A 15,569-nucleotide genomic window follows, 5' to 3' on the forward strand; every position below is an offset into this window, starting at 1 on the left:
ACAGTTAAGTACAACACCAAATCAAAACATACTGACCTGCCAGGCTCCCAGTGTGAAGGGCATTTTATTTCTTTCCCACAGATTCGCTGTGAGAGTGAAGAAGTGGGCTGGAGTTACCTGGGAAAACCTCTCTGAACATTCCTCAGAGTGTGATGCCAACAGACACCCGGATGCAGCAGGCTGAACCCATCCCTGACACCGTGCTCTTGGTTACCATTCTGACTGAGTGTGGTTTCCAGATCCTATTATGAATTTTGTCTAAGTGAAAACTAATAAAATGTCTCTACTTTGTTACAGCACTGTCATAAGGACTGAATGTACACCTGTAGATATACATATGTATATATACATGTACAGGTATATCCTGGATAATGACGCTGCAGAAAAACACTTCACACTCTGGGACAATCCACTGAAGTTCCCAGACATCTGAACACTCAGTTTCAGCATGTTGAAGCTGCTTAGAAGTTCTCACTTTATAGATGCCCTAATTTTTTCATTGATATCAATCTACAAGCTTGCTTAGAGATTTGTGAGGGAAGGAGGGGCTTTGCCCCCTCTGATGTACCATTACTTCTTAAACATTTCAGCACATTTGCATTTTGTTTCCCCAGGTAATCTCACAAATTTGCTTGCTAAGCTCAAACCTGCGGAAAACCAAACACATTCCAACCAGAAGATTTAATGAAACAAGGAGAGCTAAATGGAGGCACACTGGTTCTGACACACTGGGAAGAACTATCAAATCCATCTCTAATATCAAATACTCTGCCTAGGGAGACATTACACAGTAAAAACACTTCCATCTGTTTAGGAAGAAAGATGTGAGATTATGGGAGATTAAAAGGGACCAAAAAGGGATTTGCTTTTAAGAGAAAGAAAAAGGAGTTCATAACATTGAGAGTATCACATAATAGGCACTTCTGCACAGAAATAAAAGCAAAATGCTGAGTTAAAAGCTCAGAGCCTTTGAACAGAATATCTAAAATATAATACTCATTTTTATTTTTAAATTGAGAATTTGAAAGAAGAGAAGCAATAAAATACTGTAAAATGTGGAAGGGAATCCACTAAAGGATTTAGACCCATTTCCTTTACAAATTGTTGTCCCAGCTTATGGACTACACACCCCACAACAGGGAATTTTAAGCAGGTCTTTATTGTATCAGTAAACAAAGCCAGGTAAAATCCACCCAGCTTCTCAGAGAAATATGTTACATTTGGAAAGCCAAAAAATATAAGAGAATAGTGTCTGATTCATGGAAAGACAAATGCACTGGGCTTTCTAGAGTCTAAAGCTGGAGGAATGAGAGAAGGCAAGGTTTCAAATTAAGAAATTAACAAACCTCTGGGTGGGGTTTAAATAGAAAAGAATGTTTCAGATGCATGAAAGGGGAGGGAAGTGTTTAAAATCAGGCTGTATATAAAACTCAGTGATAGACTAGGAAAGTATTAGAATATTGCCCAGCAAAGCTGTGATTCTCCACTTGCAGAGCAAACCAGATTTCTGTCAAAATGTGTAAGAATACCTTGTCTCACCCTAGAGAACAGGAATGAGTGATGTGGTTCCTTGATGCCTTTTCTAGGCCTGTTTCACCAAAGCCCTCACAACACAGGGATTCTTACCATCTTTTACTACCCTTCCACAGAATTTTCATAATCCAGGGCCTGACAGATTCTGCCAACGTAAGGCCTGAAATGGAACTGACGTTTATGTTACATTAAATTATCCAAAATATTACATTAATTACTTAACCCTGTGTCCCCATGCAATGGACACTGAAATCCTCCTGCCACCACCTGAGGCACAGAGAGAGCCACAGCGTTCTGAGCAGAGCAAATCCATGTGCTGTCAAGACACTGCTCCCACACAGAAAATACTCACTATTCCCTTTTGATTGGGCAACTGTAAAACAAGGAAACCAGCCAGACCAAAACCTCCTCTCTCTTAGATCCTGATGAAATTATAAACACCTCCTGTTCCTATTCTTTATGCTCATTTTGACTAGGGGCTTCTGTAGAGAGCAAGTTCTGGAGTTCAGTGAAGCCCCAGGTTTTAAGCACTGGAGATAGCACTGACTCTACCAGCTCTGGGTAATGCTCCATCTCCTGTCTCCACCAACATCACCCTTGGTCAGGACAAAAAAGATCTCTAGACTATGAGTAACGCTTTCCTCACATACGGCAAACATCTCACTGGGAGCCTGTCATTAAAAATCAGCTTTCCCAAAAGGATGGCATTGAACTTAGCAATCCAGTTAAATTTTTTTCTGATCCTACTTAGTCTGTTCTTCCTCTCACCCTCTGCAAACTTCTATTTAGTACCACAGTGTACAGTAGTGGGATTTGGGTTTGTTATCATAATCTTTGCAATTTATTTAATCCACCTAGAAACACGTGAAATTTATGCATAATAAAAATCACAGATGGGGAGTAATATTGTAGCTTCATTGAGAAAATAAAAATTTGAGCTAGTTTAATTAGATTCAGATATGATTATGGCATGAGTATTGAAAATTTTGATGCAGTCAGATTCAGGTTCATTTAATTCAGGCCAAGTGGAATGTGTCTACAGCACAGGAGAAATGTGAGTCACTGTGCTGCAGCACTGGGCAACAAAAGCTGTTAATCTAGCACCTAAAGAGCTGAGAATATCCAACAGACATAAGACTGACTCAATGGATGCTGATGATTGGAATCATCACTGCTGAATGGAGGACCTTAAGTGCCCTCCACTCCCCAGTATTCTAGATGCAATTTAGGCTTTCACAGACTCCTCACTGTAATTCTATGCATATAAACTTGTGTTCAAGACTGAATCAGAGAAGGTTAAATACAAGTTCTGCTGCACTGCAGATTCCAGGGCAAGACTTTGAAATGCAGACCATTACTCTTTTGAGATCCCAAGATATTCCATCCCAATTCAATTTAAATTACACTGCAAGTAAAATACCCACTAATTTCAATGAGAAGCACATGATAGAAAGTCTGGGGCACATCTGGGCACACCCAAAAACACCTGAGCACACCCGGAGCTGAACAAAGTCCAACAAAGACTTTTACAGAAGCCAAATAATCTGACTCAAGTAATATCCTGCTGGAGCAAATATAATTGCTTAAATGTATGAAAAGGTATATGTACATAATGACTTGCAGGATTGAGTATACTTCTACTAAAATACAAAGAATGCAGCAGCTTCTACAGTAGGATTGGAAGTTTAGGTATGTATTAGTATTTTTTATCTTAAGCCTTTGTCACAAACTAAGGAAATAGGAATACTGAAAGATTTCTTCCTTAAAACCAGTACCAATCATATTGTGACCATCAGATATCCATATGCCATGAGTCTGCAGTAGATCCCTAGAAGTTGGAACAGGCAGGTGGATATAAAATTATTAAAAGCTATAAAGGCTGGCAGAGTAAGCTATCTGATATATTTATTTTAACATAATACATGTTTTGTGCAGATTAGATTGCAGAAACTCTTCTCCACATTTTCTAGAACAAATAATCTCTAACTCTGTATTGTGCCAGTATGCAGAGCAGTTTGAGGAAAATAAACAGAAGCTTGTTTCTCAGAGGTAAATTTTGCCTTATACTGGTTGCATTTATGTAAATGTCAAAACATATTCCTCAAATGTGAGTATGTTCTGTTTTCATTAGTCACTTAGAAGGAAAAGGGAAGCAAGTATGGACAATTCTTACAGCTTTCTCTTCCAGCTCCTCACCCCTTTAAAGCACACAAAACCAAATCCAGCTCTTGGAATACATTTGCAAATTTATTAGACTGCCTCTTCCAATATTTTTCATGAAACTACACTTTTTGTTAGACATTTCACACTGTACTGCATTTATAATTATTTATCCTGTCTGCATTCAGAATGTAAACTAATAAAATGTCTATTTTGGCCTATCAGATATCATACGGTGCTTGCTTGACTCAAGAAAATAAATGCAGTTGAACCAAATGCCTGATAGCTGATTAGGCTCACATTTCACGATTTATTGAGACAAATAGAGTCAGAAGGAAAATACAAACAAATTAATTTTACTTCTAAGACCAGCAAGTCTATACAGATAAAGCAAAAAGCTATGGTATTATGAATAGCATAATTAAACTATGGGTGGAAAAGTCTGATATTATTTTCAATTATTTGTGCACCAAGCCTGGAATCTAATTTTGACAAAATTTGATACCAGTTATTTTCATTAATTATTCAATAGCAAGCTTCATTAGGCTTTTTGGAAGTAAAAACAGCAACAACAAAACCACAGAAAAAAAGAAAAAAGGGGTTTACACTAAATCACACTTTGCCTCTTGTAGTGAGATATCTACACTGCATCACTCTCTCTCTGCCTGGTGAGATTGATTGATCCTGCATTTAAGGTCGTTAAACTTTGTCATTCCTTTTCAGTGAGCTTGGGATAGAACCTTAATTGCCAAAGCAACAAACCTTGGAACTCTCCACAGTCAGTGATGGAATTTCTTCATGATTCCCATGAAGGATGGGACTGGTTTGTCAGCATGAAGTGTTTAAAGCCTTTATCAGAGGACAGCAACACGACTTCCTCCATTCAGAACAAGGCAACAAACACACTTCAATTAAAACCAAGCAAACAAAAAATAGAAAAAAATAAAAGAAAATTGTAACTAAAGGAAATTTAAATGATAGGCATACAGAAAAATAGACACAAATGAAAGGGAAAAAACAAACCCTCTAAAAGGCCTGTGAAAAGCAGAGAGAACTATAGGACAGGGTCAGCATGAACTTAGGCACTGCTGCTTTGAAAGCTCTGAAACCACAGCGAGAAATTAATTGAGTTTCCATGGAATCCCTGAATGCCTGAGGTGGGGAGAGCCCCTGGAAGTCATGATTGCTCAAGCAGGGCCACCTAGAAAAGGCTGCACAGCACCATTCCAGCTTTGTAGTGTCTTCAAAGATGGAGGCTCCACAACTTCTTGAGGAAACATGTTCTCACTCATCCACTGTCTTTTCAAATTAACATTTCATATTAATGCAGAGGAATCTTTCTTAATGACAGTAATGCTGACATTGCTTTATGTGAATGGGGAATGTCTCCTTGCAAAAAAAACAAATTATATAAAAAACAACAAACATGTTCTGAAACATTCCCACTTGCAATCAAAGTTTTTAGTATTTATAAAAAACTGATGTCAACATTTTTTCCTAAATTATTACCTTAAAGTCAGAAATCACATTAAAAAAAGCTTTGTCTGTCATTGAACCAGAGAACACCTCTGGATGCTGGGGTAATGAGAATGTGAATTTTCAGTTAAAAATACATTAAAAAGAACCAAACTGTTTAAGTGTTAAATGTTAACATTTTTCATTCAGAGGCCACAGGAAAAGAAGAAAAAGTTCACAGGAAATATTCTGATCACCTCTAGAGCAAGTCAAGGACACTGTTTCTGACTCAGGTCCACAATTCTCACGGCACCTCCTCTCCAGGCAGGGTGCTCATGGTCTACAACAAGGACTTTGCAAGGGGTGAGAGTGGCTATTGATTCAGTCTGGGTTCTCTTCCTTATTTCTTCATGGTCAGAGCCATTTCCAGCATCTCTCCTTCCCTTTACCCTACTGGAGCTGGTCTAACCCAGTTGGTTTAGTCTCTAATAACAGACAGTCTGCACACAGAACATCTATGGAGGTTTGGCTTTGTTCCACAGTCTCTGTAAATTTTGTGCCCTACTGAAGGACTGTTGGGTTTCTCCTATCCCCACAACTATAGAGAATATTTCAGTTTTTATTTATATTGTGTCCTTTAGGTTAGCACACCGAGAATATGGGCTAAGGATTATATTTTCACAAATTTTCTACTTATGATTAAGACTTTGCATGTCTATTTATTCAAAATTCATGTTCAATTTCAAATGCTCAAGTTTGTGGAATAGGTTTTTTCTAACTTTGACAAGGAATAGTTTCTCTTTTGACAATAAACAGAAAAATCCTCATATTTTTCTCCTGTTTCTCTGATCTGCATCTGAAATAGAGTAACTGTCAAAAAATCATTTTCCCCAATACAAAATCCCACTTAAGCTGCAGTAGCCATCTTACTTTGCTGTACTGCTTATCTGCTTACCTGCTGCTAAGAGAAAGGTTTGTTTAACCTAATCCTCTCATCTTTGAATCATGACAGGATATCAAATCTCAAACCAGTCAGCTGAAAACCTGAAATAATTTAAAATTGGAAATGCTTCTCTGCATACATCATTTTCTCCTCAGAGATGAAGGAAAGACAGGCAGAAAGCCAGCCTTGTTTCTCACCAATTATGCCCAAGCTAACAGAACTCGAATGATCTCTCTATGGAGCACACAGGTAGCTGTGCTGGCTTTCTTACATACATTTCTGCAGTGAAGAAGACAGAATATTTTGTAACGGGAACTTAATACTGCCTAAAACATCGATGCATGTTTTTGCAAAACCAAAAAAGGCATAAAGATGTCAACAAAAAACACCATTTCTTAAAAAAGCTTATATTCAATCATTGTGTTACTTTCAAAGAATATGTGTGACAATGATAAGTGGCAAATTGTATTAGAAGTCAGCTGGGAAGTGTGATTAGGCAGTTAGAGGAGATTTTCCCATGAAATTGGAATTTAGAAAAGAAAAATAAAATAAAATAAAATAAAATAAAATAAAATAAAATAATTAGATATAGATATAGATAGCTATAGATATAGCTATAGATATAGCTACAGATATAGATACAGATTAGAAATAGAAATAGAAATAGAAATAGAAATAGAAATAGAAATAGAAATAGAAATAGAAATAGAAATAGAAATAGAAGTAGAGAGAGGAAATAAACAAACCAACATACATGAAATTATGCAGACTAAATCTAAATGTAACCTGGTTTGTGTTTGTAAAAGGTCAGAAAGGGCTTTCTATCTTTAATAGCAGTGGAAAGAGCAGAAAAAAGTAGGAGAGAGAACTTCAGGCTTTGTCTGGAGATGTGAGCTCTTCAAATTTTAACTGGACAAGTCACACCCAGAACATTTCTATGCCTCACGTGGGCATTACAGTCCCCTCCAGCACAGATATAACAATATCTGATACAAACAGATTTAACAATAATTGAGCTGCCCATCCCCTCTCCAGGTGTGGCCTGACACAGCCACAGTGCACGTCCCTCTCCGAGCATCCCTCCGTTCCATCCCAGCCAGTCCCTCCCAGCAACACCGTTTTCACAGCTCTGGCTGCAGGTGATGTCAGGCAGTTCAAGCACAAAACATGCTGGAGAGGGATCCACACTTCAGGACAAAAGCCAGTCCTGCAGAGCTCTTAGGGCACAACTGATACTACTCAGATGTTTTGGGTGTTGACCAGCAAGGGCTCGATGGAATTTTAAAAATGAAAAATGGGAAGACAGAAAAACCCCAAATCCACAACATCAGCAGTTATGTCACTGAAGAGGGACAAGTTTTATATTTTTCATCCAAAATGCATAAACTCAGAAGAAGTATTCAACTGCTAACTTGCACAAGACTTGTCTAAATAACATTCCAATTTTGGAAACCTCCCTTTCTAATCCAGGGATGGCTTCATAGCTTCCTGCTTCACTGGGTTTAAAATTCTCTTGGTTGTAAAAATTTCTCTAAGCTGCTTCCCTTCATGAGCAATAGACTGCAGTGAAATCATTTCTCTGCAGTATTTTCTCAGTGAAAAGGTCCACAAATTGATTTTTCACCCTTTGTCCTCCCTTTTAAGATACAAATTCAAATATAAATATGTCAGACTATCACTGACAGTATATACATATTTTCCCTCAAGTGACTTCATAAAAAGGCAACATATACAAAGTATTAGACACACATGAATAATAAAACTTACATGAAGAACTTAGAGAAAAATTGTGAGCTTTCATAAAATTTCAAATAAAACCTCTCAAAATCTTGAACAGGAGATTTACTAAATTGGGAAGATTGAAAGTAGTTCCTCCCTCTGAAAATGATGGAAGGAATGAGATCTTCTGTTCTATGGGAATCCCAAACAACAAAACATTTCAAAACTGTATTGTTAACACTCTAAGATTTTTACAAATCTTCTTGCTCTATGCATGTTCCACACTCAAAGCACTTCATCCTGCCCCTATTACAGAAAAGAGGGCAAGCTTGGAGAAAAGCAGGGCATAAACTATTAAAACACTTCATAAATTTAACAAAATTCCTTGACTGACACCTTGAAGTGAAGCCCACAGGTAGAGTACATTCCCTCAAGAAAAAGTAGCTGTAGCTACTGTTGCATTCTGCTGAACTTCCTGACTGCAGCCTGGAGACTTGATAAAATCTGGTAATTAAATTCTTACTTTTAAGCTAAACAGCTATGACAACAAAATGCTTGGAGATATTTTCAACATACATGACATCTTTCTTCACAAAATGAACTATTTGTACTCAACAGCAAAAAAACACCACATTTAGTTCTGGATGACTGGCATCAGATAATTTATTTTAAAGTAAATGCAAAATGCAAATTAAGTTTCTATGTTATTTTTATAGCACAGAAGACATCCCAATTTTGTACAGCTTAAGCATCATCCTAGCAAAGGTGATTTGAAAATTGGCACTCTGTGCCCACTAACTTAGCTCTCACTGTGATTCTGGAAGAGTGACTGAACACACTTGTAAAAATGAGGTCATAATAAACAAATATTTGACATTATAGAGAATTGGTGTGACTTAATGCAGCATTTGAAAAGCCATTTGCAGTTCAGGAGCATTTAGCAAATGCTAAGCCACATTCTTCTCCTGTTCAGAACATGAAGGAGAGACCTGCAGTACTTGAGAAGAGAAATATGGGAAGCCACAGCTGTGGGCACCCACTGTTTCAAAAGTATCATGTACCATAAGAAAGTGGCACTGTGCATCTTTATGACCTCCTCTTTTTCCACCTGATTTTCCAAACAATTCCTTGTCTCAAAAAGAGCATTTTTTTGTAACCTGGAGTTTGCTGAAATATGCTCTGATTGCATTGTGGTCTGAGTTCAACAAATTTTACAATGTGGCAACTTATTAAGCTGAAATAAAGCAGTCATTTCAAACAAACATTCAATTACAGAAGCTAAAGACTGGATTTTATGAGGGTTTTTTCAAGACTGTGCATTTGCATATTTATTAATCTTAGATCAGAACTTAGAGCTCTGTCTGAACTCCAAGCTGTCAGACCTTTGATTCACAGTAAAGAGCTCTTTGGTCTCCTCACGCTTTGAACTGCAATAGCAAAACTGAAAATTTCACTGGGATAGTTCCTTCCTCTCTTCTTTGAGATTAGAAAGTTATTTCAAAACTTTCTTTTTTTTTGTTTTTTTTTTTTTTTAATCCTTATTCCTCTTTAAAGCTAACACGGATTTAATCAAGAAAATGTTGATTTTGTTTGCATGCTAATTCCCCTTGAAATACCTGTCCCAGTAGAGAAATGCCTTAAGAATAATATTGAACATCTTTCATTGTGAATTACGAAAAGTATTGCAACTGTATCAGCTGTCTTTAAAAAATACTCCAGCTTGTGGGGATACAAATCCTTTCTGGCATGTAAATCAATAAATACAGAATTCCAAAATGGAAAGGTTATACAGTGCTCCTTTCATGCACCATCAAATTAACATTGTGATGCTCACTTGCCTACCACCAGGTTCTATTTCGACATTTCACTGTTATTAAATGTTGACAGTATGCCAAAGAGCAATCCAAATTCTTGCGTCCCCAGGAAGTTTAAGGACTCCATAGTGCTCTGAGGCTCTAAAAAGGCTGTCTGATTTCCACATTCAATCCTTCGGGAACAGAAATATAATCCTTTATAAAACATTTAGTATTCCTTTAGTTCTGGTCCAAGATTCTGATGGGAATAGCATTGAGGAGCCTTGCACACACTTCCCTGCACTTTGCTCGTGCACTGCCTCATTCAGATTTCTCTTTTGTTGGCAAACTTCAGTAGCCAAACCTTTACCCTATTAATTAATTCAGTGTGGTTTCTGCAATATCTCTGGATGCCAGCAATTGCCCAATCTACAGCAGTAGTTCTAAAAATACCGTGAGCCCCACTGGTATCTAATTATTTACCTGGAGCCAAATTCCACTGTTAAACCCTTGAAAACATTTCCCCAGCACTAATTTTCACCATACTAATTTTCATTTACTTCCTATGGCAAATAACCAAGCTGCTGATCTTTACTTCCACTCCCCACTATCAATTATTTTGACTCCAGGACACCAAAAGCTGTGATTTAGAGGCAAGGGGAGCATATTAAAAACATGCACAAAGCCTGTTTTCAAAGTGTGTGCTCAAACCAATACTCTATAGCCAAGCATTCTTTTAATCAGGTGAGAAAAACAGGAAAAGAAGGAGGCTTTTTTTTACCAATTAACCAATTAAGAATTAACCAACGCTATTCAGATACTGAATGATCGTTGCTATACATTGAAAAAATTGCAAACCAGACCTTATTCCTTGATATAGGTAATTGTCATCGAAAAATTGCTAATTTCAGAGAAATACCACACTTCTATAAAGTGCAGACCAAGGAAAATGATGTTACATTAATTAGCTATAGGATAAGGTATGAATTATTTACCAAGCTTGATTCACATGCATAGTTCTTAACAGTCAGGCATGCAGATCAGATCAGATAATTCCACACAATCATATGATTACTAATTTCATATCCAATTACTTCATCAGTGTCTGTAATTGCATTACTTAGAGCTGCAGATCTGATAATATTCTTGTTTACGTGTTCTACAGACAGCTAGTAGATTTTTGGAGTCTATGTAGATACTCTATATATGATTTTAAACCCCAATTTTTATCCTTCAGATACAAAGATAAGGCCATATGCTCATAACAAAGGTTTTCATCCAACTGTAGAAGAATATCTTCAGCTTCTATCTTCCTCTGGTTCATAAGGCATAAATTGCACTGTGTCACAAATCAGAGGGATTTTTCAATGACAGAAAATATGTTTCAATATTTGTTTAATAGAGGGTGTACAGCAAATGCAGAGTACCCTTTTACTTAAGTCCTAACCATAGCCACCATTAAGCCTTAAGTATCAATCAAATTGCTGCTGCTGCTATACTTGACAGATGCAGGTAGAAACTTAAGAAAACTCTATTCCAATATTCAGAATTTCTGCTGATGGTTATCTTCAACACACTGTTCTGATTTGCAGTTTCTGTGACTACTGGAGCAGCACTAATATCTTCAAATTAAAAGGAAACAGAATTCAATTTTGACATTTAAACAGGAACAGGCACAATTTTCTTTGAAAGCTGTTCCAGCAGATAGAGCATATATACATCTACATATATATCTCTATTTTAATGCAAAAAACACAGCCATATTTATTCCATTTCAAAGATTTAACAAAGCAGAGAAAAGCACAATTAATTTAAACAACATATTTTTTATGCATTAGGAAATTGTAGTACTGAAAGTACTGTACTTTTACCTTTTAAAACTATTCACTGCAAACCATGTGAATTTATTTTGAATTAAATAAAGCAATGAAAAAGAGCAGCATAAATATGGTATTTCATTCCTATACATCCTATATGATGATGAGGCTTAGGATCTTTTTTTTCCCTGTATACTTACACCTGTTATTTAATTTGAACTCCCTGAACCTAATGAAGGAAGCACAAATATCTATATGGCTGTTGTAAGATTATGACTCAGTGTATTGATTTCAGTGGTACCAGTCATACATTTGTGTGATGCCTTTTCTAGTAACAACAGTTCCCTTAAATATATTGTGGTCTTAGACACAAAAAGTTTAATGGCATCAGAAAAGCACACTACCAAAATAAGCAAAGTTCATCATGGCCACTGAAGGTATTTGTCATTGAAGAAATTGGTTATTTTTTGTGCTGCCTCTGCTTCGCTTTAGCCTTACCCCTTGATGGATGTCCCTGCTGTGCCCTCGAACAGGGCAGCTGCTGCTCAGGGAATGAGCTCTGGGTAACCACAGAGCCCCCAGCAAAGCACCTCAACATCCTTGTTCCATGCCAGCTCACCTGCCCACTCTCCTTTCAAATACTGAGGGACTGGCATAAAACACATGTCTGTAAAATCAACATTTTTACAAGACACTGCTATTCTGCCAGAAAAATAATAGCTGGGCTTAAAACTGAGTACTGGAAAATACACTGGGAATTTGTTTTCTGATTTAAATCAAAACATTATTGAATCCATCCTTCTTCTAGTAATTCTATTATCTCACTATTTCTTTCTGTTAAATTATTTCTCTTCCTTGAAAAGGAAATTTGTATTTCCTGCTCTTCAGAGGGAGCAGGAAATACAAAAAACATCTTGTCAGGCAGAGTGGAAGAATATTGTAATTTGTTTCACTTGTGTAGCTATGTGGAGACAGCCTTTCTTAGCTTCCTTGGCTGTCCCAAGGAAGAGAAATATGAAGGGCAGTCATCCCAAAGGAACAGCCACATCTCATTTGGAATCACTGTTCCATATAATGGAACACTTCAACCAATTGTTCTGAGATCATTCCTAAGCCAAAAAAATAAATAAATTAATAACAGATAACAATTAGCATGTTAGTTAGGAAACAGAACAGTAGAACTCACATACATCACAAGAACTTGTATGTGTACTTAAGGCCTTCCATCATCCACATTAATGGTAAATGCTTCAGACCAAGTAGCCTACATTTTATCTGTTTTTGTCAAAATTAATATAAAACTCCTCTGCTTTACATTTTTCTCCCTCTGCCATCTCCCCATCATTTAATATCCAAAACCAAGCACAGACTATATGATTCCAGTCCATGTTTTTCTCTCATGTGCTACTTCCCACTTGGTGCTGGTGAGATAACATTCAGTCAATTCTTTTTTTTCTGGACAGCAAACTCAACGAGAGCCTCGGAGCATTCTCTCCACTTTATCATCTCCATCCATCAGCCTTATTCCAACTGAAATGGAAAAGCAGCACTTAGCAAGAACCGTCCATAAACTCTTACCCCTTCTGTAGCTGCTTGGAGAAGAAACTCTCTGCAACTGACATTTGTGGGCACAGTATGGGTCACCACAGCCTCCACAGACACTGAAGTCTTTTTTTCCCAACAAAAACAGAAGAAAGAGCTTAATCAATGAAATTTCCATGGTTTTACAGATAATTACAAATATGTTCCTATGCTGCCATCAACGACAATCAAAACATGTACTACGTACATCTGCATATGAAGACTGAGTTAACAGGGGCATTAAGACTGAAATGTTAATCCTTTTTCTCTGTGTAATTCACACAAGTCATAGCAAAATCCACACCTTTCAAACTGCTCACATTGAGCTTTTGAGCCTCAATCCAGCAAACGCCCAATGACAACAGAGAACTGAGCCCTTGATTTTAGGTATACACATTAAATATCTTTTGTTGGACTGGAAACTTGTAACTTACTTTTGTCAGCAAAATCCCTTTCACTGGTTTCAAATAGCTCTTGGACCTGGCAGTTCTTTGGAGAATGAAGCAGATAAGGGTTATCACTTGCTCTGTGGAAGAGGGCTGCTGGGTTTGCCTGTATGACATGTAATACACCAACCCAGTTAACACTGATTATGTTTCCAAGATACACACAAACATTTTGTTGGCATGGGCTTATCTCTGGCTCAAGGCCTAAGTATAATTATGGCTCGAGGCTAGAAATAGAAGAGCTGTCTTTGAGCATTGCAATGGAAACACAGTGAATAAGAAGGCAGAAATCTTGACAAATATGAAATACAATAACTTGTCAGGCAATAATGGCACATTGTAAAACATGGCATGACTTGTTAATATAACAGCTAATGGAAGGTTTTATACAGCAAAGTCCCTTCCTCAGGAGTCAAATTTTGTTGTACACAATTAAATCAAGGAAAATTATCACCACCATCTTGAGAGTGGTAGAGAAGAAAATACAAACCATCCTCAGAATTCCGTCTTCCTAAACTTATCAGGCTTTTCTTATAAAGAAATCCACACAGCTTGTTTTAATCTATTTACTTATTTGTTCTTGCAAAGAAAAAATGGATGAAAACCGTTATCTAGAGTGCCATATCAAATCTTCAGAATTTGGATGGATTCAGAAAAATCCATCCAGCTTATCTAGTTCTACTGAAACACTTTTTATTGCTCTGAACATAGAAAAAGGAATTTCTGATTAAGGGAATTCTCATGAGATAGTACAGAGAGCAGAAAGATCTTGAAAGTCCAAAACAGATTATAACTCTACACAACCAATTCATAAACTGATAAAGCCATTCCCACATGAAAGTGTATTTCAACAGTCCAGAGGGGTTATCTACTCCTTCTGAATAATCTAACATGCAAAACAAATTTGGGAATTATGGTAGTGGGATGATGCCATTTTGAACTATTAAGTAGGAGAAGATACAAATTTATCCAATTGTGGTACACAAAAATTATTGCTAGTCTATTTAGGACAAGATCTAACTCAAAATCCAAAAATCACAAGAATTTACAGCTACTCCAACTGACTGAATTCCTGTAACCTTTCAGGTTCTGCCAACTGAGCAAGCCTGGGTGTGACGAGGTTTCTTGCAAGTAACTACTGATATTTCTTCAGCTGCATTACAATCTCTTAGAACCTGCAGCTGATGTTTGTTTCTATGCTGTGATCGGGCTTGCTGCTTGTACTGTCCTCTGCATTCTGAAGCCTGTGTCCTTTGTCTGTGTGTCAGAGACAAATGGTGCAGTGCTATTGACCTTCATGGGGAACAGAGCAAAATGGTCAGCAAATCCCACATGATGGTTACAGCTGGAGGCCAACTGGTTTAATGAATTGTTCCTCTACCAGTGATCTATCAAACACAATCTGCTTGCTACTTTTGGTTCAAGAAACCCTTCCTTGGCTACCTCAGTTACAGAGTGACTGAATTAGAGTATGTTTATTGCTTCGATGATAAAGTTGAAAACTGAAGGCAAGAAAATAGAAAGCAAAAATGGAACTTGAAATGCTTTAATTTCCTTTTCACACACTAATCACATTGCTGACCCTGAATCTGTTTTTTCTACTTTTTCCCTCCTTTCTTCTTTGATTTCTGTGGTCTGATTTCCCAAATAGCTATTTTTGACAAGACTGAGTGTTTTCTAGTTTCTCTTTCCAGGAGCCTTTTCTGCAAAATTAATAAGGAAAAAGCAGTGGGGTGCAATCATAACACACACAGGGGGAAACAGAGACCAAATGATAAATCCTTGAACTCAAGGAATCCACAAATCCCTGCCCAGGTTTCCTTCTTAATGGCATTTAAGACTAAATTAAAGTAGAGCTGAGAAATTCCAAATTGTTCCCACTGTCATTTAGTTGAAGAGAGATGAATACTTTCAGAGTAACACCCTGTCTCTGGCTCTATTGCAGATGCCAGAATGGCAAACCCAAACAGGAAGCCAGGACCACTATTAGTGACAGATGAACTGAGGACTTCCATCTAAGGGCTTTCAAGAAGCTCCATAAAACATATTCTCTCAATAAAACTGTACTTAAAAATAGAGCAGAACTTAATAGACCTAGAAAAATATGCTTGCAACAATTATT

General features: G+C 37.2%; 3 long non-coding RNA genes across 7 annotated transcripts in view; 2 read left to right on the forward strand and 1 right to left on the reverse strand.

Moving 5' to 3' along the window:
• LOC147654507 (uncharacterized) overlaps positions 1-296 on the forward strand; it is a 40,206-nt gene extending 39,910 nt beyond the window's left edge. For all 5 annotated transcript variants that reach the window (XR_015285293.1, XR_015285290.1, XR_015285292.1 and 2 more), the window contains one exon: positions 82-296. This is a non-coding gene — a long non-coding RNA (uncharacterized LOC147654507). The remainder of the gene's footprint in view (positions 1-81) is intronic.
• Positions 297-3,023: 2,727 nt separating this feature from the next.
• LOC147654508 (uncharacterized) lies at positions 3,024-5,975 on the forward strand. Its single transcript, XR_015285294.1, has 2 exons — positions 3,024-3,222; positions 4,417-5,975. It is a non-coding gene; the product is annotated as an uncharacterized LOC147654508 (long non-coding RNA).
• Positions 5,976-9,314: 3,339 nt separating this feature from the next.
• Positions 9,315-13,551, reverse strand: LOC147654509 (uncharacterized). Its single transcript, XR_015285295.1, has 3 exons — positions 13,436-13,551; positions 13,041-13,088; positions 9,315-12,950 (listed from the first exon to the last, which is right to left on the reverse strand). It is a non-coding gene; the product is annotated as an uncharacterized LOC147654509 (long non-coding RNA).
• Between the last annotated feature and the right edge of the window lie 2,018 nt (positions 13,552-15,569).

Source organism: Cyanistes caeruleus, chromosome 3, assembly GCF_971803275.1.
Source record: "Cyanistes caeruleus chromosome 3, bCyaCae1.hap1.1, whole genome shotgun sequence".
Taxonomy (NCBI): Eukaryota; Metazoa; Chordata; class Aves; order Passeriformes; family Paridae; genus Cyanistes; species Cyanistes caeruleus.